This window comes from Rhinolophus sinicus, chromosome 16 (assembly GCF_057876585.1).
Source record: "Rhinolophus sinicus isolate RSI-liver-muscle chromosome 16, RSI-T2T, whole genome shotgun sequence".
NCBI classification, from domain to species: Eukaryota; Metazoa; Chordata; class Mammalia; order Chiroptera; family Rhinolophidae; genus Rhinolophus; species Rhinolophus sinicus.
In genome coordinates, this window is record NC_142516.1 from 73,990,223 (window position 1) to 74,014,872 (window position 24,650).

General features: G+C 38.0%; 1 long non-coding RNA gene and 1 pseudogene across 1 annotated transcript in view; one reads left to right on the forward strand and one right to left on the reverse strand.

Annotated features, from left to right (window-relative positions):
• LOC141571106 (uncharacterized) overlaps nt 1-24,650 on the reverse strand; it is a 230,181-nt gene that overhangs the window by 150,276 nt on the left and 55,255 nt on the right. The gene's annotated exons all lie outside the window — the stretch shown is intronic.
• Nucleotides 4,336-5,099, forward strand: LOC109438085 (small ribosomal subunit protein uS15m pseudogene; annotated as a pseudogene).

A 24,650-nucleotide genomic window follows, 5' to 3' on the forward strand; every position in this document is an offset into this window, starting at 1 on the left:
GCAAGGGAAGTAAAAGCTAAAATAAATGAATGGGACTATATCAAACTTAAAATCTTCTGCACAACAAAAGAAACCATCACAAAATAAAGAGGCATCCAACCAAATGGGAGAAGATTTTTGCAAACAATGCCTCCGATAAAGGGCTAGTACCCAAAATATATAAGGAACTCACACAGCTCAACAACAAAAAACAAACAATTCTATTAAAAAATGGGCAGAGGACCTGAAGAGATATTTCTTCACAGAGGACATACAATGGCCAACAGACATAAGAAAAAATGCTCAATGTCACTTGTGGTCACACAACAGCCTAGCCGTTTGTCCCCTCCAATCTTTCCTTAGGGAAAGAAGACTCTGCGGGACTGTCCCTCTTTGGGGTTGAGTTCATTTATCCTGTCTCCCTATTTGGTCCTTGTAAGCAGGGTCTGCAGTCAAAGACGAGTAAGTTTCCTCATGGGAGGAATGACTTAAGCCAGACGGGACCCCATTGGGACCCCCATGAGTTAACATAATAAAAGTCAGGAGGTAGCCATACCCCTCCTCCTCACCATTATGGGAAGCTGCTAATGCATGCCCCAGTTGTTGTCCTGCACCCTGCTGTGCAAAGGACTTCTTAGAGCGATAAGATATCGCTCTTCCTGCTTAGCTCAAGGGATGGTTTTACCTTGTGAGACTTGCTCCCCCAGGGGGTTGTACAAACCCACCTTAGTCGCCTGGGGACAATGAGCATCGGTTGCTTTGGGACAGATATCTGGGAATTGGAAGAATTTTTATGGTGTGGTGTGAGAGTTTCGCAGACCCTGCCTCTAATCATGTGATGTTTATTGTAAGAAATCAATAAATAGCCACAATGACCCGATTTGCGGCTCCAGTCCCTTGAGGCTGCGAGTCCCTCAGTCCTCTGTGATTTAACTGTATTTGAGTCTCTGTCTCTTTATGATAGTTTAACCCTCGCCACCTCCCTCGCCTTCCCACAGCTTGTGTTGTGCAGGTCGCAACAGTCACTAATCATCACAGAAATGCAAATAAAAAACACAATGAGATGTCATCTCACCCCAATTAGAATGGCTATCATCAACAAGACAAATAGTAACAAGCATTGGAGAGGCTGTGGTAAAAAAGGAACCCTCATATACTGTTGGTGGGAATGCAGACTGGTGCAGCCGTTATGGAAGGCAGTGTGGAGGCTCCTCAAAACATTAAGAATAGAATTACCATATGACCCAGCAATCCCTCTCCTGGGTATCTACCCAAAAAATCTGAAAACATTTATCCATGAAGACATATGTCCTCCAATGTTCATTGCAGCTTTATTTACGGTGGCCAAGACATGGAAACAACCAAAGTGTCCTTCGATAGATGAATGGATAAAGAAGTTGTGGTATATATAAACAATGGAATACTATTCGGCCGTAAGAAAAGATGAAATAGTACCATTTGCGACAACATGGATGGATCTTGAGATTATAATGCTAAGCAAAATAAGTCGGACAGAAAAAGTAGAGAGCCGTATGATTTCACTGATATGTGGTATATAAAACTGAAAACAACAAAAGAACAAGACAAATAAATGAAGAAACAAAAACTCAGAGACACAGACTATAGTTTAGTGGTTACCAGAGGGTAAGGCGCGAGGGAGATGGTAGATGAGGGTAAAGGGGATCAAATATATGGTGATGGAAGAAGAACTGACTCTGGGTGATGAACACACAATGTGATATATAGATGATGTATTACAGAATTGTACACCTGAAATCTATGTCTTTACTAACTGTCACCCAAATAAACTTTACTAACTGTCACCCAAATAAACTTTAATTTTAAAAAAGGGGGAGGGGGTGGCCGGTTAGCTCATTTGGTTAGAGTGTGGTACTCTTTACAACAGGGTTGCCAGTTCGATCCCCACATGGACCATTGTGAGCTGCGCCCTCCCCAACTAGACTGAAACAACTGCTTGACTTGGAGCTGATGGGTCCTGGAAAAACATACTTAAAATAAATAAAAGTTTAAAGAAAAAAAAAGGCCATTAAAATCGCACATACTATTACCACAAAGAGAAATCTCTTTTAACATTTTGCTGTATTAGTTCCCACATTTCTTCAAATAGTATATATGTGTATATGTATTTTTCTACAAATTCAAAATTATTCAGTTATATACATAGTTTTAATTTTAACAATATTAATATTCTATTAGATATCTTCCAAAATATCACTTTAATGATTGCATGTTAGCATATTATCAGATGTTTCTGTTACTTTTATTTTTTAACTATTATAAATAATGTGATGAATGTTTTTAACATAAATCTTTGATCAAATACCTCATGATTTTTATAGGATAGATCCCTAGAATTTTCAAGGAATCTGTTAAGGACTTTGTCACACATTGTCAGTTTCCCTCCGTAAAGTTCATGCCAATATACATTGTCACCAGAAAAGTATAAAAGCATTCATTTTATCACATTCTTGCCAACAATGGATTTCTAAAAATATTTCTATCAATAAAATCAGAACCTCAAAGAGATATCTGTACTCCCATGTTCACTGCAGCATTATTCACAATAGCCAAGATATGGAAACAATCTAAATGTCCTTCAAGGGATGAATGAATAAAGAAAATGTAGTATACAGTGGAACATTTTTCAGTTATTTAAAAAAAGGAAATCCTGCCATCTGCGACAGATGGATGAATCTGAGGGCATTATGCTAAGCCAAACAGAGAAAAACAAATGCTCTATGGTAGCACTTATATGTGGAATCTTGGGTGGAAAAAGTCAATTTCATATAAACAGAACAGAATGGTGGGTGCCAGGGGCTGAGATGAGGAGAAAATAGGAAGACATAGGTCAAAGGGTTCAAACTTTGGTAACTACAGTTAATTTTATGGTATTGTTTACCTGAAAGTTGCTAAAAGTAGATCTTAAATGTCCTTCCACACACACATACACACACACACACACACACACACACAAATAAGTTAACTATGTGAGGTGATGTATGTGTCAATTATGTTGATCTTGGTAATCATTCTACAATGTATATCAAATCACCATGTTGTATACTTTAAATATACATAAATATATTTGTCAATTACTCCTCAATAAAGTTGGGAAAAGATATTTCTATCATTCAGTGGATATATACTGTATACCTACACTGGGCCAGATCCTTTAAGAAATGCAGTCTAATGGAAGAAACAACACCACAAATAAGTGAAAGAATTGATAAATAAACAAGTGAATAAATATACTGTATTATGGTAAAATACGTATGTAAAATGAGCTCTGGCTAAGAAAAGGTGAGGCAGCTATGTGAGAAGGAAAAAAACCTAAGTTAGAGAAAGCAGTTTTATAGCTCAGCTGGGAAAAACTTCTTCCTTAAAAATATCTCCTAGATATTATAATGTACTTCTGGTACATAATATTTTAAATGTCATCATACAGATGAAGACCAGGCATATAGCTTCCAAAAGTTGGCCAACCATTGAATGGACACCAAACGAAACTTTGATCAACATTTTGTTCAAAAAAAAGAATCTTAACACCCACACTGGGCTGGATCCAACCTTGTGATGAGTGTGTGGATAGCAAATTCAGATATGACCCAGTGGAGCACTTTCTGCTTTTCAGGGGCAGCCTTTAAACAGTTCAAGAGGACTTGCTGAACATTCCAGTAAAAAGCACTACAACTTTGTAAGCCTTCTAAAATCAGGGGAAAACTTATTTAATTTGGAAATAATGCAGGCATACTATTACCTAAAATTTTTAATGCACCTTAAAATTTGACTACAAAATATTGGTGTCACTTGAGGAAAGGCATGAAGCTAAAATCAGCAAGCCTCTCTAGTATAGAGAAATACATGTGGCCCAAAACATTCAAAGAAACCACAGAGCAAAACTAAATTGAATAAAAAGGAATTTAAAACTGCCAAAATACAAAATTAAGCTTTCTTCTCTTGTTTTGCAGTAAATTTATCCCATTACAAGCCTTTGACCTATTATTTACCATCAATTTTTCTGTCGGGATTATAGTTGTTTTTTTAATATACTCTCAGTTGTTTATATATACCGTATGACACTTACGGCATAAGTGACTGCTAGAGACAAGGGGGGGGGGGGGGAAGCCACTGAATCTAAAGCAATGCAGTCCTGGTACTCTTTGTGATTCCTCCCAATATCTAGAAGTGCTTGTGTGCGAACAATCCTGCCTTGGGCTATACTGTTCAAGTAACAAATAGTAACATCAAGAAGTAAAGGGATGAGGCTAGGTCCATGTAACCCAGTCCTTACTGCGGAGGCGACGGCAGCTCCACCTGCGGAGATCAGAAGTCACCATGCTGAGGGTGGCGTGGAGGGCACTGAGTTCCATTCGGACCCAGGGAGTGACCCAAGCCCCAGGCCTTGGGCTGCGAAGTGGAGAGTGTGCCCGGCTTCCCTCCGACCACTGGGGCCTTCCCTCAGCTCCTCTCATTCTCTTCCTGCCGGCCACCTGCGGCTATGCCATCCAGAAACCATTTCTGCCCAGCCAAGAAAAGAACACACTCCCTCCCACGCTGCTCAGATTACCAGAACATCCTTGGAACCGAGAAAGCTGATGATGTTGTGAAAACACTCGAGACTTTGGAAATGGCCAACCGGAAGGAGAAACTAAAAATCAAGCAAGAGCAGCTGATGAACAAGGTCATGGCAAACCTAAGGACACCAGCACCCTGGAGGATGGAATTGTTTCCTTAACTGTGAAGATCCACAATTAGAAGAACACATGCTGAGACATGGAAAGGTCAAAGCCCAAAAGCACTGTCTGCTGATGAGCAATGACCAGAGGAAAAAGATGCTCAAAAACCTCCATAAGACTAACTATAATGTCTTTGAGAAGACGTGCAAGGAGCTGGGGATTGAGTACACCTTTATCCCTGTGTATTACCACCTCCGCTGGGCAACCAAGAAGGCTCTGTGGATTCGTGTTTTCCAGGAGATTCAAAAGCTGAAGAAGCAGAAAAGTGCCTTAAAAACCGCAGCAGCAGCCTGGAAACAAGGCCAGACGAACCCAGCGAGTCATGCCAAAGACAGGCCAGAGGCAATCAAGGAAAGCCAATAGATTTTCAAGTTTAAAAAAAAAAAATTTAAAAAGGATGAGACTCCAAGATGATATATCTTTGCTTTAAGTTTCAACATGGTATGACTTTGGCAAATCACTAAATCTTTTTTAAACCTATAAATGCGTATCACCAAAATAATATACTTAATCTCAAGAGCTGTGAAAATTAAATGATAATGCAAGTATAAAAATCATAGCACATAGTATATTATTAGTAGTATTACAATATAATCATTGCTGTTATGATTACTTAAGTATCTTATGATTACTTATGATTACTTAAGTATGCTTACAAAACAATGCCTAGTTGTTCTATATTTCACAGAAAATTGTTGAAACCAAGGAATTATAATCATTCAAAACATGCTTTGCCCAAATCCAAACCTTGAAAAATATAATTCTTCCCTCATGTGCTGTTACTTTCTAATTGTGCATATTCTAAGCCTAGCTAATATTTCTTTTTTTTTTAATAAAGTTTTTTGTTGTTGTTGTTTTTATTGCAGAAGGGATACAGGACTTTATTGGGGAACAGTGTGTACTTCCAGGACTTTTTTTTTCCAAGTCAAATTGTTGTCCTTTCAATCTTAGTTGTGGAGGGTGCCGTTTTAGCTTCAAGTTGTTGTCCTTTCAGTTTTAGTTGTGGAGGGCGCAGCTCAGTTCCAGGTCCAGCCACTGTTGCTAGTTGCAGGGGGCACAGCCCACCATCCCTTGTGGGAGTCGCATAGGCAACCTTGTGGTTGAGAGGACACACTCCAACCAACTGAGCCGTCTGGGAGCTCAGCGGCAGCTCAGCTCAAGCTGCCGTGTTCAATCTTAGTTGCAGGGGGTGGAGCCCACCATCCCTTGCGGGACTCAAGGAATTGAACTGGCAACCTTGTGGTTGAGAGCCCACTGGCCCATGTGGGAATCGAACTGGCAGCCTTCGGAGTTAGGAGCATGGAGTTCTAACCACCTGAGCCACCGGGCCGGCCCCTAGCTAATATTTCTTATTCCTGCTCTTAAGTGTATTAACCTCAATAAGGTTCATGAATTGCAAGTGAGAACATACAGATTTGTACCCTGTAGAAATACATACTTCTCAAATTTATTACTCAGAAAGATCTTTTTTTTTTTTGGCACTGATGACGTTTAACAAACAGAAGAAAAAAAGATGTGTCAAGTACCACAGACACCAGACCATCTCTAAGGGGCAGGTCACCATCTGCTCAGACTCATAATAACACAGCCTTCCCTTCAGGACAGAGGAGTAGGACAGCTTGTTCTGGAAGGATGAGGACCTTTGACTACAGATTCTGTCTCAGATGATGTCTTTTCTAGGTAGACTATATTGACAACTGGGTGAATGATAAAGAACTCTGTTTAAATCATAAAGATGATGACACCCTGCCTGGTTCTTCCCTGCAGCTTTCCATTACGTGGAATGCAGCAGAATGTCTGAGATTCTAGACCCCTAAAATGAGTGGGGGAATGAGGGACTCTTGGCAAATGACGATAGCACCAAATTGTTGAATCGATGTTTACAGAACACCTTGTAGGAACTTATGTCTAAGAAGTCATAAGCTTCTCAGCCAAAATGAGAACAGATAAGATTCCAAAGAAAATCAAACAGTGGCATTTGTCTCAATTGCATTTTAAGAAATAAGCAAAATACAATAAGTATTTAAGGAATAACTAAAACTCCTGAACCAAACCTCCACATTAGTTGATTCTTCACTGTTTTTCCATCTAGATTCTCAACCCAGAGAGACAAAGGAAGACCAGAAAGACAGAAAGAGTGAAACACTTTAACTGCTGGATTCTATGCTCACTAGAAGTTTGAAAGCCTGAGTCATGGGAATCGGTGCCTTTTACAGCAACACAATTCCACTTAGGACAGCTTTCTTTCTAAGTCTGTCTTGGCAAATGAATTTAACCCAAACAAATGCATTTGCTTACTATTCTCTTAAACAAGCAGATTGCTGGTGTGCTTTGGCATTCTGGAATAGTAACCCTAATTACATTCTCTGTTGTTATCCACAAACTTTGACACTTTCCTGTCAGTAGCCTTATACATGTAATTCATCAAAGTTTCAGTTCCATCGTAAACTCCTAAACACACCTCGCTTGTGAAGTATCCTCGCTGGTTTTCTTCTGTTATATCACTTCGAGTTAACTTCCAGCTGACAGACCTAGATTTTTTTTCTTTTCTGTAACCATTAATCTTCACTGAAAAGCTGTTCAAATGCCTTCCAACAGCTTCAGGGGCAGAGCCTCCTGCTGGAGCTAGTAACTCTCATAAATATTATAGGGATTGTGCGTGTACGTCAGGGAGAGAATTTTAACCCCAAAGAACATGAAAGGAGCACCAGCAGTCTCATTCTGAGTTTGAGTTGTGCAACAGAGCACAGGAGAGAATGTGTGCAAAAAATTAGCTGTAGCAATTGAAAGGGCAAACAGGTGTCCCATGCAGGCTCTGCTCCCAGGGAAGAGGTAAGAATGTCGCAATATATTGTGTATTATTACTTAATACATCTCGTCTCCTCCAGTAAGTCATAAACTTCCTGCAAGAAACATCTCTGTATTATTTATGTAATATCTGGCTGATAGGCATTCAGAGGATATTTATTGAATAAATGAATGGGTGAGTGGGTAAAAAGGTGGATGGGTGAATAGCTTGTGAAATTACACTTATATTATTCACATGTCAAGAAAATAGTTACCGGTAAGAATATATTCCCCAATATCAAGATAAGCAAAACAGTCCAAGTTTCTTTTCAAAGAACTATCACATTATTTGTAGGGTGCATGTGTGTGATTATCCCTCAAAGCCACATAATTTTTGCAACTGACTGTTTTAGAAATTAAAAACACTACTCTGTTTTGAAAAATCTTGATGTTAGTTGTCTCGGCATGTGCTAGATCCTTCAGAGAATTTTCTAAAAAAATACTGCTTACAGAAATTAGTGAGGGAAGATTATGACAGGGGGTAAAAAGAAACATTTTAAATGAATTGGGTCAAAAAAAACCTATAATATCCTCCTTTAAAATCATACTCAAAATTATATAAATTAATGCTCAGAACATTTATATAAGAGCTAAAGGAGAGATAAAGCTCATGATGAAGAGATTATGAATTTAGATTTATGGAATTAGGCTTAGCACATTTAAGTATTCTAGTGAGAAAAATATTCTAACCAAGTTCCAGACTGTTTCTTCTGTTTTGTTATTTCAATTTTACTCCCAGCAAGCTGGCGAAGAGATCTTGTTGGTCTGTGATGTTCTCTACAATAGAGACAAGCAACTCTGGGCACTGCTTAAACAACTCTGCAAATTCTAGCTTCTGCCTCAGACCATTGGAACCATTTGACAGAAAATTTAAAATAACTTTGATTAATATATTAAAAGTTCTAATTGAGAGGATAGAAGACATCCAAGATCACATGAGTAACTGCATTAGAGAGATGCTAGAAATAAGTAAGACAGTAACAGAGATAAAGAATGTCTTCAACTGTTCATTAGTAGATTGACACAACGAAGGAAAGAATAAGTAGACCTGAAAAAATGTTGATAGCAATTACCCAAAATTAAACTTAAGAAGGAAAACAAAATGGAAAAGATTTTTAAAAATTAGAACATCCAAGAGCTGTACAACAATACTCATAGGACAAGAAAGAGACAAAGGGCCAGAAGAATATAGTTGAAGAAATAAGGGCCAAGAGTTTTCCAAATTAATGATAGTCATGAAACAACAGATCCAAGAAGTTCAAACAACAGTAAGCATGATTTAAAAAAATAAAAATGCTCAGCCTATTATAAACTGTTAAGAACAAAGACTCAGAAATTATTGAAGACAGCCAGATATAAAAGAAACATCATATACAGAGGAAGAAAGATAAAAATTACAGCAAACTTCTTATCAGAAGTATCCAAACTAGAAGACAATACCATTAAAGTGGTGAAAGGAAAACTGTCAACCCAAAATTCTATATCCAGCAAAAATATCATTCAAAAAATGAAGGAGCTTAAAGATTTAAATGTAAGATGTGAAACCATAAAATTCCTAGAAGAAAATATAGGAAGAAACCTCACAGACATTACCCGGAGTAAGATTTTTACTGATATATCCCCTCGCGCGAAGGAAGTAAGAGGAAAAATAAACATGTGGGATTACATCAAACTAAAAAGCTTTTTCACAGCAAAGGAAACCATCAATAAAACAAAAAGGGATCCTACTGATTGGGAAAAGATATTTGCCAATGATATATCTGATAAGGGGTTAATATCACAAATTTATAAAAAACTCAACTCCAAAAAAACAAACAACCCAATTAAAAAATGGGCAGAGGACATGAAGAGACATTTTTCTAAAAAGGACACACAGATGGCAAACAGACATATGAAGAAATGTTCAACCTCACTAACCATTAGAGAAATGCAAATAAAAACCACAATGAGATACCACCTCACCCCAGTCAGGATGGCTATCATCAATAAATCAACAAACAACAAGTGCTGGCGTGGATGCGGAGAAAAGGGAACGCTGGTGCACTGTTGGTGGGAATGCAGATTGGTGCAGCCACTATGGAAAACAGTTTGGAGATATCTCAAAAATCTGAAAATGGAACTACCTTATGATCCAGCAATCCCACTCCTAGGTATCTATCCGGAGACATCCAAAACTCCAATTCAAAAATCTTTATGCACTCCTATGTTTATTGCAGCACTATATACAATAGCCAAGACCTGGAAACAACCGAAATGCCCATCAGTAGATGACTGGATTAAGAAACTGTGGTACATTTATACAATGGAGTATTACGCAGCCATAAAGAAGAAAGAAATCTTACCATTTGCAACAACATGGATGGACCTAGAGAACATTATGTTAAGTGAAATAAGTCAGAAAGAGAAAGACAAATACCATATGATCTCACTTATATGCGGAATCTAAAGAAAAGAATAAGTGAATGAACTAATCAGAAACAGTTTTGGAAACATGGAGGAAAAACAGAGGGTTGCTAGAGGGGCGGGGGGGTGGGAATAAGGGGAAGGTGAGAGGTTTTGGGAACGTACAGAGGGATAGTGGATGGGGGGAGGGGGGTTCACACAGTGTGAGGGATATAAATGATAAACGTCTAAGTTTTGCTTTGTCTTGTGCACCTGAAACTAATTAAAAAAATAAATAAATAAATAAAAATTAAAAAAAAAAAAAGAAAAAAAACATTAAAAAAAAAAATTACACTGATGGTAACCACTTTGAGCACCTCTTGTAATTGCAGAAGTCAAACGTGACTTGTATTCATCTTTTGTTATCAGTATATATTAAGTATTACAATTTTAATACAGTTTTCTCCTTTCTTAAAAAAAAAAAACAAAGAAGGAAAAATACTTTTCAGACAAAAACTAAGGAAATTTATTATTAGCATACCTACTCTATAAAATAGGTTAGAAGTTCTTCAGGCAGAACTAATAATACTGAAAATTCGATCTACAAAATGAAACAAAACTAAAAGAAATGGAATAAATGAAGATAAAATTAATCTTTTCTTATTTTTAATTACTCTAAAGCAAAAACGTAGTAGCAATGCTTTCTATGTTTATAACATATGAAAAATTTTAAAGTATGACAACAGCTTTTAAAGTATGACAACTTCCCTTTATAGGATGGGAAGAAGGAGTTGAGAAATTCAGTTGAAAGGTCCTTACACTACTCATGAAAGAGTATAATATCATTTGAAGAGATTACTAGTTAAACTTCAATATTATAAGACCTAGGTTAACCACTAAAACAAATTTTAAAAGAGGTATAAATAGTAAGTCAATAGAGGAAATAAAATAGAATCATAAAAAATGTCCTAAGCAGAAAAGGGGGATAGCAAAGAACAGATGGAAGAAATTGAAAATAACTAGAAAAATGATAGATTCTAATCCAACCATATCAATAATCACATTAATTAGGAATGATTTAAATAGTTTAAGAAACAATAATTTTCAGATTGGATAAAAAAGCAAGACCCAAATATATTTCATCCAAAACAAATCTACTCTAAATTTAAGGAAGTATATACCGTGTTTCCCCAAAAATAAGACCGGGTCTTATATTAAGTTGTGCTCCAAAAAACACATTAGAGCTTATGTTCAGGGGATGTCATCCTGGAAAATCATGCTAGGGCTTATTTTCCAGTTAGGTGTTATTTTCAGTGAAACACAGTAGATAAAAAGGAAAAGGATGGGGCCGGCCCGGTGGCTCAGGCGGTTAGAGCTCCATGCTCCTAACTCTGAAGGCTGCCAATTCAATTCCCACATGGGCCAGTGGGCTCTCAACCACAAGGTTCCCAGTTCAATTCCTTGAGTCCCACAAGGGACGGTGGGCTCCACCCCCTGCAACTAAGATTGAACACGACACCTTGAGCTAAGCTGCCGCTGAGCTCCTGGATGGCTCAGTTGGTTGGAGTGCATCCTCTCAACCACAAGGTTGCCTGTTTGACTCCCACAAGGGATGGTGGGCTGCACCCCCTGCAACTAGCAACAGCGGCTGGACCTGGAACTGAGCTGCGCCCTCCACAACTAAAACTGAAAGGACAACAACTTGAAGCTAAAACGGCACCTTCCACAACTAAGATTGAAAGGACAACAAATTGACTTGGAAAAAAAAAAGTCCTGGAAGTACACACTGTTCTCCAATAAAGTCCTGTTCCCCTTCCCCCAATAAAATCTTAAAAAAAAAAAAAAGGAAAAGGATGGAGAAAGATACACCATGCACACATTATACAAGTGAAAGCTGGACTAATTATATTCATATACTACTAAGCAAGCTTCAAAAAACATAATATTGGGGACAAAAAAGGACACTATATAATAGAAAGGTTAATCCTCCAAGAATGCATAACAATTTATGTACGAACTAAACAACAAAGCTTTAAATATACGAGCCCCAAACCGAGGGAACTTAAAGAGGAAATTAACAAATCCACAATACTCTCCTCAGCAGTTGATAGAGCAAGACACAAAACCATTAAAAATTATATTATAGAACCAAACAACACTATCAACCAACTAAACCTAAATAATATATAGAACTCTCCTCCCAACAACAGCAAAATGTACTTTCTTTTCAAGTGCACATGGAACACACATCAAGATAGATCATATTCTGAGCCACAAACAAACTTCAACAAATTTAGAAGAATGCATATCATACAAAACCTTATTATCACGAAATGAGAGTGGAAATTTAAGCTCCCCATTGAGTCTTTGCTAACGGGGATAGCAGGGTACCTGTGTTTTTCCGTATTTGGCTGCAGTAAGGTAGTTATTGTTGAAAAATTTTCTGTCTTGCTAAATTCCCTTCTCCCAGTTCTTTAGAGAGGGCAGGCTTTTCTTTGGGCTTTTAATCTGTGCCCATTGATCTTTACTGGATGGAGGTCACTCCGGCAACCAATCGGGGATATATGGGAAGCAAGAAGAATTCTCAGGGAACTCATTGCTGTGTCATTCCTTGGGTCCCAAGGTCTCTATAATCAGTCGGCCTTTTTCTCTCCACCTTACAGTCTTTTTTCTTATTTTTAAGATAATTATAGTACATTATAATATAAAACATACTACTTATATTATAAAACGAGAGGATAAAGAGACATAAGTGAAGGTTTCTACACTTCAAACTGAACTACAAAAATGTTTACAGTAGTAGACTGATTATGTATACATAACTGCAATCACTAAAAAATCTATATAGAAATCACTCTGTATGTCAACTGTAACTGAAAAATAAAAAAAATAGTTTAAAAAGAGATGTACTCAAAAATACTATACCTGAATCAAAATTAAAAATTACAAAATATGTTGAAGTAGCTCACTAAAGGCAGGAAAAAGAAAACAGAGAAATTAAAAACAGGGAAAAACACAAAGCAATTGAATGGCAGGCTGAAGCACTATATCAAAAATTACATTAAATGTAAATAGTTTAAATATACAATTAAAAGACAAGGATTAACAGAATAGATAAAAACAAAAATGACCCTACTCTGTGCTATCTAAAAAAAATCACTTTAATCATACCCAATTGAACATAAAATGATGGAAAAAGATATACCAAGCATTAAGTAATATAAGCATACCTATATTAATATCAGATAAAGCAGACTTCAGAGCAAAGAAAATTTCCAGGGACAAAGAGGGATATTACATAATTATAAAAGGGTCAATTCACAGTAATCCTAAGAATGTATGCACCAAAAAACAGAGCTGTAAAATAAGTGAAACAAGAACTGGTGGGACTAAAATGAGAAATAAAAGAAATTCAGTTATAGTGGAGACTTCAAAACTCCTCTTGACGATTGACAGGTCTACTAACAGACAATCAGCCAGGACATAGAACTTAGCACCATCAACTATCAGGTTCTAAATGACATTTACAAAACACTCCACACACCAACAGCAGAATATATATTTTTTCAAGAAAACAAGGATATAGACATGCACTGAAGCATCTGCTACATACAATACACTCTTTGACATTTTTCCAACAGAAAAAGTAAAAAATGATAATAACCAGGAAAATAATACAATGATATATAAAGATAAATCTAAATACAAAGATCATGTCAGGCCCACTCCTCTACAATTCCAGACCACATTGTTATTGTGGGTATGAATGATCAGTAATCCATGGAAAAGAATGAATGGTCTTAGCAGCCTCTACAGCAGCAAAGAGAGAACAAGGGAGTCACTGTAATATACTAAACAAAAGTACAGACTTTAGCATCCAACATACCTGGGATGAAGTCCCACTTCTGACATTTACTGGTTACCTCTGATATTTACAAATTCTCAGATTCTCTAAGCCTCCTTTCTCTCATCTGTATAATAGGTTAAGAATCCCAGCTATAGGACCAATCCAAGATGGCAGAGTAAATAAATGCTGTGCTTATCTCATCCCGGGAACATGTCAAAATTATAACTAAATTATAGAGCAATCAACCTGGAGAACCATCTGAAGTCTGGCTGGACAGTAGTTTTATAACAAAGGATATAAAGAAGCCTGTTGAGACTGGTAAGAGGGACAGAGACACAAAACAGGCTGGCCCCAAACCTCCGCGTGGTAGATGAAACGTGGGAGAGATATCCCAACCACAGAGGTTCCCCACAGAGGAGCAAGGGACGACAGCCTCACACTAGTTTCCCCAGCCAGGAAGAGGAACCCCCCACAACATCTGGCTGTGAAAAACAATGCAGATTCTGACCACCTGGACAGGACAGAAGGCTACAGGAAACCCAGGTGTCTGCTTCAAGAGCCCACACAGACTCACTTGCTCGCAGGTACTCACTTAGGGCTCCATTGGAGGAACAGTGACTTGGGGGGCATCAGAGGCATACAGGGAGCTGAGGTGTGTGGCTGTGGGAGGAGGACTGGAGAACGGTTGGTATTGTCCCTGTGTGAGGTCCCCTCTGGTGCAGCCAGCAGGCAGGCACCATCTTTCCAGTGTTGAGCCCATCCCCACAGGCCAAATCTAAATCAGATTGGCCTGGTGAGCTCCATTGCTCCATACTGCTGACTCACTGAGACCCGGCCCCACTGAACTCCATACTGCAGGAGTCTTTATGGGCAGCTAAACCTTACCAGAGCCAGCAACCAACAGCAGGTGGCAGCAGGCCTCGACATGTCCTCGCTTTTTGCAGAACTACCCCAGATTTGGTAGTGGTGGCAACCATTCTCTGTTCACAGTATGGCCTCTCCAACATGCCTCCAGGTCCATCTTAGGCAGTGACCAACCATGGACAAACCAGGCAGTCCCAGCTGGTCACAGGCAATGACTGACCTGGACCTGCACCAGAGCCCCTCTCAAGAAGCCCCAGAACCACGCTTGGTGGTTGGCTTCAGACCACAGCAGAGCATCACCCAATTAGCCCCACAAGTGACATACCCAAAGGGTGATCTCAATAGGCATCAGAGCCCACTGGGGCGAATCCTGCTCCATGTGATAAGCCCTCCTCCCCTACACGCTACCCTCACACACACAACAACCCATAAGCTGTGGACATGGCCAAACCTCACAGCCAGTCAGCCTGAGAGTAAATTCCACCCACTTACATGCCAATAGCAATCAAAGCTCAACTAAAACAGGAGGGCACACACTATCCACAGATGGGACATTCCTGGAGCACCCAGCACATGTGACTGGGAGACTGTGTCACTGGGCCCCACAGGGCACCTACTACATAAGGCTACCTGGCCAAGACTGGGAGACGTAGCAGATCTACCTAAAACATAGAAACAAACACAGAGAGGCAGCTAAAATAAAGAAACAAAGAAATGTGTCTCAAATGGAAAGATATGAGAAAACTCCAGAAAAAGAACTAAATGAAATGGGGGCAAGCAACCTACCAGATACAGAGTTCAAAACAATGGTTATAAGGCTGCTCAAGGAACTTAATGAGAACTCCAACAAAGAGATAGCAAGCATAATAAAAAGACATAAAAACCATAAAAAAGAGCCACAGAAGAGAAGAATACAATAACTGAAATGAAGAATGCACTAGAAGGAATCACCAGCAGACTAGATGAAGCAGAGGAGCGAATCAACGATTTGGAAGACAAAGTAGCATAAAACACCCAATCATAACAGCAAAAGGAAAAAATAATCCAAAACAATGAGGACAGTTTAAGAGACCATTGGGACACCACCAAGCATAACAACATTTGCATCATCATAGGAATACCAGGAGAAGAGAGAAAGCAAGGGATTGAGAATGTGTTTGAAGAAATAATGACTGAAAATGTCCCTAATCTGGTGAAGGAAATGGATATACAAGCCCAGGAAGTGCAAAGTCTCAAACAAGATGAACCCAAACAGGCCCTCGCCAAGACACACTGTAATTAAAATGGCAAAGGTTAAAAACAAAGAGAGAACCCTAAAAGCAGCAAGAGAAAGGCAACCAGTAACTTATAAGGGAGCTCTCATAAGATTAGTAGCTGATTTCTCAGCAGAAACTGCAAGCCAGAAGGGACTGGCAGGAAATATTCAAAGTGATGAAAAGCAAGGACCTACAACCAAGACTACTCTACCCAGCAAAGCTAACATTTAAAATCGAAGGACAGATAAAGAGCTTCCCAGACAAGAAAAAGCTAAAGGACTTTGTCATCACCAAATCAGTATTCCAGGAATGTTAAAGGGATTTCTTTAAAATTGAAAAAAAAAAAGCTCAAAAATATGAATAAAATGGCAATAGCTATATATCTATCAACAATTACTTTCAATGTAAATGAACCAAATGCTTCAATCAAAAACAGGGTGGCTGAATGGATAAGAAAACAAAACCCTTATATATGCTACCTACAATAAACTCACTTCAGATTGAAAGACACACAAAGACTGAAAGTAAAGAGATGGAAAAAGTTATTTCATGGAAATGGAAACGAAAAACAAGCTGGGGTAGCAATACTTATATGAGACAAAACTTTAAAACAAAGGCTATAACAAGAGACAAAGAAGGACCCAGTAATTCCACTTCTGTGTATTTATCTGAAGAAACCCAAAATGCTATTTCGAGGAGACATGTGCATCCATAGTTCATTGCAGCATTGTTTACAATAACCAAGATATGGAGGCAGCCTGGGTCTTCATCAATAGATGAATGGATAAAGAGGAGGTTATATATATTTATATTATTTTATTTTTTATATTATTTTATTTTTATTATATATATATATATATATATTTATATATTTATATATTTTATTTTTATTTTATATATATTTATATATTTTATTTTTTATTTTATATATATTTATGTTATATATATATATATATATATATATATATATATATATACACACACACATATAAAATGAAATATTGCTGGTCATCGAAGGGCATAGGTTCTTGCCGTCTGCCACCGCATGGATGGACCTGGAGGATTGTGCTGAGTGGAGTACACGTATGTCAGACAAAGAAAGACAGATGCAATATGATTTCATTTATATGTGGAATCTGAAAAAGAAAATAAACAAACAAAACAGAAACAAAGTCATAGATACACAGAACATTTTGATGGTTGCCAGATAGGAGGGTTGTGGGGGTCAGTGAAAAATGGAAAGGGATTAAGAAATACACATTGGTTGTTACACAGTAGTTATGGAAATGTAGGGTATAGCATAAGGAATATAGTCAATAATATTGTAATAACTATATATGGTGTCAGATGGGTACTAGATTTATTGGGGTGATAGATGGGAGAGGGGAAGGGGTCAGGGTGAAAAAGGTGAAGAGTTTAAGAAGTACAAATTGGTAGTTAAGAATAGTCATGGGGGTGTAAAGTAAAGCATAGGGAATATAGTGAATAATATGGTAATAGCTATGTAGAGTGCCAGGTGGGTACTAGACTAGTCAGGGGGATCACTTCTTAAATTACACAAATGTCTCATCACTATGATGTACACCTGAAATTGATACAAAATAATATTGAATGTTAACTGTAATCAAAAAATTAAAAAGGGGGGAACATAAATGAAATAAGAGGTTCAAATCTCCAGGTATAAAACAAATTAGTCATGGGGATGTGATGTACAGCATGGGGAATATAGTCAATAAATATTGTGATAGCATTGTACGGTGTCAAATGGTTGCTGGACTCATGGTGATCACTTCTTTAGGTATATAAATGTGAATAACTATAGTGTACACCTGAAACTGATATAATGTTGTATGTTAGTTACACTTTTCAACAAAAATCTTTTTAACAAAAGAATACCAGCTACATTTATAGGCATTCCTTGTATCTTTCTCAGAGACTTCACATTGTCTCCCAAGTGCTTCCCTCTAGATTTGTTCTCTCTTCCCTCTGCAGACTAGAGAAAACAAAATGGGGAGGAACTTTTCCATACATCGTATAGCAAAGTTTGACAGTTCTTACTACATAAATTTCAGTATGAAAAATATGAATATGACAATAAAAAGATTGACAAAGAACATTAACAGGAAATTCACAAAAGAAGACAAAGGGCCGAAAATGGTATAAAACCCTCAATTTTATTCAAATAACTGAAATAAAAATACAAATAAAAAATTCACTCTAGTGACCAAAGAAATGAAAATTAAAACTATGATGTCAATTTTACTTATAAAATTAGCAAAAAATGAAATGAAAGTAGTACTGAGCATGCAGCCCAATTTATATTTGCTTATATTATTGATAGGGTAAGTTGATCCACACTTTCTACAAGGAATTTGGCAACCTCTATTACAAATCTTTAAAGTATTAATCCCCCTTCTTGATATTTGTATATAATTTTTACTTAATTTAAAGAGTTATTATACTGCAGAAAACATCAGAGATTCACACAAAGATTTATATAGAAGATATTTACCAAGTTCTACCTATAGTCTAGTGAAAAACTAGAAACCTACATATACAACAAGGGGAGTGACAATAAAATGAATTGTAATATGTGCATATGATATAATACCAGCCATTAAAATCATGTTTTCTAAAATTATTTAATGATATGAGTAAATGAATACAATATAAAGTTAAGAAAAAAGCAGTATAAAAGTCACACATAAGTATATGTTAAAAAATACATGTATATGATAAAAAGAAAAAAATCAATATGTGAAAAGTTACTTTGGGGAGGTGTGATTTTTTTTTCTTTCTTTCTTTATGTTTTCATGTCTCTTAGACTTTTCTTATTTTTTAAAAAACTAATCTGTTCATCTCTCAATATTTTCTACTGGACTGTGGGCTCCTTGTAGAGGAGCCATATTGTCTTCATAGTGGTTCCTTCCGTCAGAAACCAACACAATACTGATACAAAATAGGAACTCCCAAATGTTAAATCAAGAAAGCAATTGCTTTTGTAACCAAAAAAAATACAATGAGTTTTATTCATAAATTAGTTATAATTTATTCAAGGAAAAATTATTTTATGTAAATAGATTACAATCGATTAAACCTAATTGAGCATTTGTCAGTTATTTCTGGAATTTCATGTAAGTTGAAAATCATAAAAGAGGAAGAGTATTAACATTATAATAAATTAAAGGAAGTTATATATTTTAAATATTCTTATTTTATATATTAGCTCTCATTCCAAAAAGAATTTTAAGTGGGCTAAATAAGAATTTACAATAATAGTTTATATTTATTAAGGGCTTACTAAATGTCACATTTTCTTCTAAGTGCTCTAACTCTATTAAGTTATTTAATCTTCATAACAATCCTATTATTATTCCAATTTCACAAACAAAGAAACTGAGGCCCAGTGTTTAGTAAAATACATAAGATCACACACTAAGAAATGGACGAGTTACAATTAAACTCAGACCCAAAGAGAATTGACTCTGGGTGGTGAACACATGATGTATTACAGAATTGTACACCAGAAATCTATGTCACTTTATTAACAATTGTCAGTCCAATAAATTTTAATTTAAAAAAAAAAATCAGACCCTCTGGCTCCAAAGCCCACACTCTCGGGGACTACAAAACTATCTTTACGTAAGTAGAATTTTGAGACAGTCGGAATCAGCTATGTTCTGATTATTTTCAGCACGATGTGACTTCTTCGTGTTCGATATTCAGCCATTAAGTACAACAAATTGAAGCATGATCCACACTGACCAAACACTGAGTTGGACAATGTTCCTATTTTTGGCCCAACCTTCTTTCAATCCTTAACCTCTCCCTTTGTCATAGCCTTCTCTTTCCAAACAAACACCTGTGTCCTCATGTTCTCTCTGTCCTCAACTCCATCAACGTTTACAAACATGAAAAAACCTTTCCAACTTGTTTGTTCTCAAGTATAAAATGACTGACACGACATTGTTACCCCTTCCAAAGAACTTCGGTTTTTAACAAGAAACAGATTCTTAAATCAACAGACCAAATCGCTAACAGTGAAGGTTTCAAAGATTGGCAAAGCTATGAAGGAGATAGTTTGGATATACAGAATTTCTCGTAAATTATATCTACAAAAGAAACTGTCTGGGCTTCATGAGCTTTGGGGTCTACCATTTTCTACCTGTGTGAACATAGGAAATGTAGTTAAATGGGCCTTTTTTTTAGTTTTTATAGGAGAACACAGTACCTACTTTCCAGGGATGTGACAAGATTTAGTGATAATGCATGTAAATTAGCACCTGCAATCTCTGGTATAAGGTTAATAATCCATAAATTATTTACTATTCATTTTGGTATTACTATAAGCATTAACATTAGTGACATTAACATTAACATTAATTAACATTAATGAAAAAGTACTGAAGTTAGCATCAGAGAACCTGGATTTGAGCTTTAGCTTTGCCACTTACTAACCTGGAAAGCCTGAAAACATCACTTAGTCGAAGCTGATCTGTTAGGAAAGGCAATCCATCCCCATGGGCTCTGAATACCCTACGTTCTTACTGGCTGTGCCAAGAATGGAAGACCCTGATGGCTCTTTATGGGGGGGCCATTTCTCAGGGGTGTTTGTGCAAGAAGCAACCTTGAAAGATAAGGTAACCTCTCCACCCAGACCAAGAGCTGGTTTGCTTACTGCTTGCTATAAAAACAACAGATCCCTCTTCCATAGCACAACCCACTGCATGTGCAGCATCCATCTAGGCCCATCTGTGTCACCCCTCAGGGGCTGGAGGCCATGGGGTAATGGGCCCAACATCATGCTCAAGCTCTGTACTATGCTGCCGCCTTTGTCTCTGACCTAGGAGTTTTATGTCTTGTGCCAGCAGCATCCAGAGAACAGTAACATGCCAGCTTGATAGCTTACACACAGGGTAAAATCTCAGAGCCTTCAAAGGTCATGACAGACTCTGAATTTTCTCATTTACCATAGGAGAATAGTACCACCTGCTCTAGCTCCCTCACAGAAACACTGGAATAGCTAAATAAAACATGCAGATGGTCCATTTGTATATAAGATGTGAGACTAGTATAACACAAGTGACTGCAGGCCATAGGAGAACCTTGTGTCATAGCACTGGGAGACTCTCAAAATGTAGTAACACTTTATTGTTAATTACAAATCAGCAAGTGAATATTTTTAGGCTCTATCTTAAAAGCACTCCTTGTGGTCTTGGTATCAAGAGATCCCAAATACCAAGAATAATGGTCTATGAGTGATGCACTCTGATCCATGCATAGGTAACTCACAAACTGAAACAAACCAAACGTCTCCAAGACACCAACCTTCCTCTGCTGAGACCACATCATCCCTTTTTATTATCATTTGGATATAAGAGCGAACATAGTCATTTTTCACTTAATAAAATGAGCTTTACACTGTGGGGATTCTGCATTGCTTTCTGGAAGTGCTTCTCCTTTTCCTCTGGACTAAAGACCATGTTGATTCACACAGAAAGCCAGATTTACCCTGATCTTCCTACCTCACATGGATCAAGGATAAAGAAGAAAACATCTGCTCTGAGACTCAATGCCAACTGCAAAGACTATTGGAAAACCAGAGCCCTTGAGTGGTACAAACACTGGGAATAGCTGGAATCTACCAAGTGATTGCTGGATATGTAATGACCCACATGCTGAAATCTTCAAATGGCCAGATGGGTCCTGCCCAAATTCAGAGAACCATGGAGGGTCATTCAAAATCACTATAACTAGTACTCATGACATTTACCAAACCGTAAACCAAACCTGGCCCATGTGAAAAGTAATTAAGTGAAAAGTCATTAACACAGCTTTAATATTTCATAAGAAGCCTCTAATTCAAGGGCAGCCTTTTGTTTCAACAGTAAACCAAAATGGTCAGAAATCCATATGCATGTGAGCATGATGAATGTTTTATTAATAACCAATGGTCCAAATTGAGATCCAAACACATCTATCTGCAAATGTCTGCTAAAATAGTAGGAAGCCAAAAGGAAATAGTAATTTGCATGAATCAGTTTGCAAGTGAGCTTTTGGGTGTTTCTTGGTTTTGGTTTTGAGGGGTGAAACAAGGAGCTTTTGGGTGGCACTTTTTAAAAATCCAAGAAATGAACAAGAGAATATAGTGCACGCATCTCCCCTTTGCCACTGGACCCGTGAGCACAGGCAAAAGTTCTGGGAAATATCAGAGCAAAGAGACTGTAGCTTTAATTCCAAGAAACAGAATGAAACCTTGAAACATGCAGTCTCCTTGGCAATCAGAAATTGTATTTGATAGCTTCTGTTGCTGTTACACTAACATTTTAACCATGTGTCTGGTCTATTTGCTCTGGTTCAGTGATCCTAGACAGTAGACTATTTAATGTGAAAAACAAGTAAACTGCTCAGCATTACTAACTGAACACTACAATAATTTGTTCAAGGTTTGAGGGGCTTCTTTGCAGCCTGCATTTTCTCATAATAATAGCCAATCACTAGAGTGGTGAAAATGAAGGAAAAAATGAGAGGAAGGGAGAATGAGAGAAAGAAACAAAGACAGCAGTAGCTAAGAAATTAAATTCTTAAAGTACTGTTTTTCAGTTAGTCTTCATAAAGAGAGCCTTATTTTTCATTTCTTCTGTTTACCTTCAGTTTTTTACACATTGATAGTATCTTACATAGTCTTCTTTTACATAATTAATTTCCTCGTAACTATAACAGTGCATATGTTGCTTCTAGTGCAGATCAATACTCCTCTGAGAAACTGAGTCATTTTCTCGTCTCCTGGCCTCTGGCATTGACTCGGCCCCCTCTCCCACCCACGAGACATTCAGGTACTCAGTAGATAAACTGCTCAAAAGTGAGGAGGGCAAGTCATGCTGTTACGGGAGGCTGTTCTTCTTGCCGACGCAATGAAGCATCAAAGGTCAGCAAGCTGATTAATATGCAAGCAGGGTTTATTAGTGATAGGTTCTCAGGCAAGAGAATGGGCCTAGCTGAGATGGGGGCGGGGTGGGGGAGGAGAGGGAGAGAGGGAGAGAGAACGTGTGGGTGAGAGAGCTGGTGCAAAAAAAAAGGGCGAGAGAGCTCTTGTCTGGAGGACTTACAGTTTGCTGGGTGGGGTTAGGGAGTGACATTGATTTGGTGGGAAAAGGTGGTGCATGCTCTTCCACTGGGGGTAGAAGGGGGACCTCCTAAGATGGGTGACGCTCTGTTGACTCAGATCCTTATCTTGCTCAAGACCACCTCTTGTCATCTGTTGTTGTAGAAACAGATACATGGCTGGAGGCAGTTAATCAAAGCTAGTTACGAGCTTTTCCTGTGGGCACTATAGACCCCCTCCCATCGCTCCTCCCTCTCCTACATATTCTAACTTCTACCTAACAATGCCGTTCGGCCTCCCGGTGCCTCGGAGGATGAGGACGCTCCACTGTAACCTGCAGTCTGATCAGGCAGTTCAACCCTTCTAACACGGGAACCAGGAGCTCCTGGAGATGATTCCTCTGTTCCATAGAAGGTATAAGTCTGGAATAAAGAGATCCAAGTCTTTTAACAAGAAGGAAGGAGACCACTGGACGTCTGTTCTGTTCTCCATTGGCGCTTTCTATAAAATGCACGTGCACTGCACTTAGTTTCCATTGATAAGACTTGCGGTATAGCGGCCTTAGTGAGTGATCAGAAGTGTGTAGGCCTGGATTTGTTGCTCTAATTCTTTTTTGTCATTTAGATCTTTCATCTATCACATACCAATATAACCCCAAACTATACTGTAAACCACCATTCCTAGGCCACCAGAACCTGAATATTCAATGAGTACTATGAGATGTGGTAAGAAATTCTTAGGCTCAGCCTTCCTCAGCAGCACCACTTCCCAGCCGATGGCACTCATCCGTTGTAGTAAAGGAAGTTGTAGTTGTCCGTCACTGCTCATGAAACATGCTCCTCCTGACCCCGTCCCTAAGTCCTCATTGCCTTTGGCCCTCAGGGAGTGTACTGCTTGATGCCGGTCATGCAATGTCTTTTCCACCAGAGTTCAGTAAAAATGACCAATGTTCTCTATACCTTGTCTCTGCCATGATTCACTGTGTTCTGCATGATCTACTTTAAAACCATCCTCTAATAAATATTCTAAATATGATAGCTTTCATTTCATACTATAGCTCCCCTGAGTAGGGGGATCAGAAAGTATGGCCAGAGAAATCACAGAAGCGAGGTTCAAGTCTGGGCCTGCCACTTTCCAGGTGAGGGATACTGAACAATAACTTTTCTCCATCCCAAGGTGCTCACCTATATGGGGTAATTATCTACATCAAAGGTAGTTGTCAGTGTTATCTGTTAAATTGTCAAACTCCCTCCAACACTGTAAAAGTCCTCTTATCTGACACATTTGGGACCAGAAGTTCGTGGGTTAATCAAAAAAGACAGAAATATGGGGAAATCTTATGAATTAACAATATATATCATGATAAGCAAAACAGTGGTGTTCCAAAAATGTCCACCTCCTAATTCCCAGAACTTGTGAATATGTTATGTTACATGACAAAAGGAATTAAGATTGAAGATGTAATTAAGGTTGTTCATCCAATGATCTTAACACAGGAAGATTATCCTTGATTATCCTGGTGTACTCAGTGTAAGCACGAGGTTCCTTAAAAATGGAAAAGGGAGGCAAAAGAAGAACAACCAGAGAGATGAAAACATAAGAAGAATTCAGCC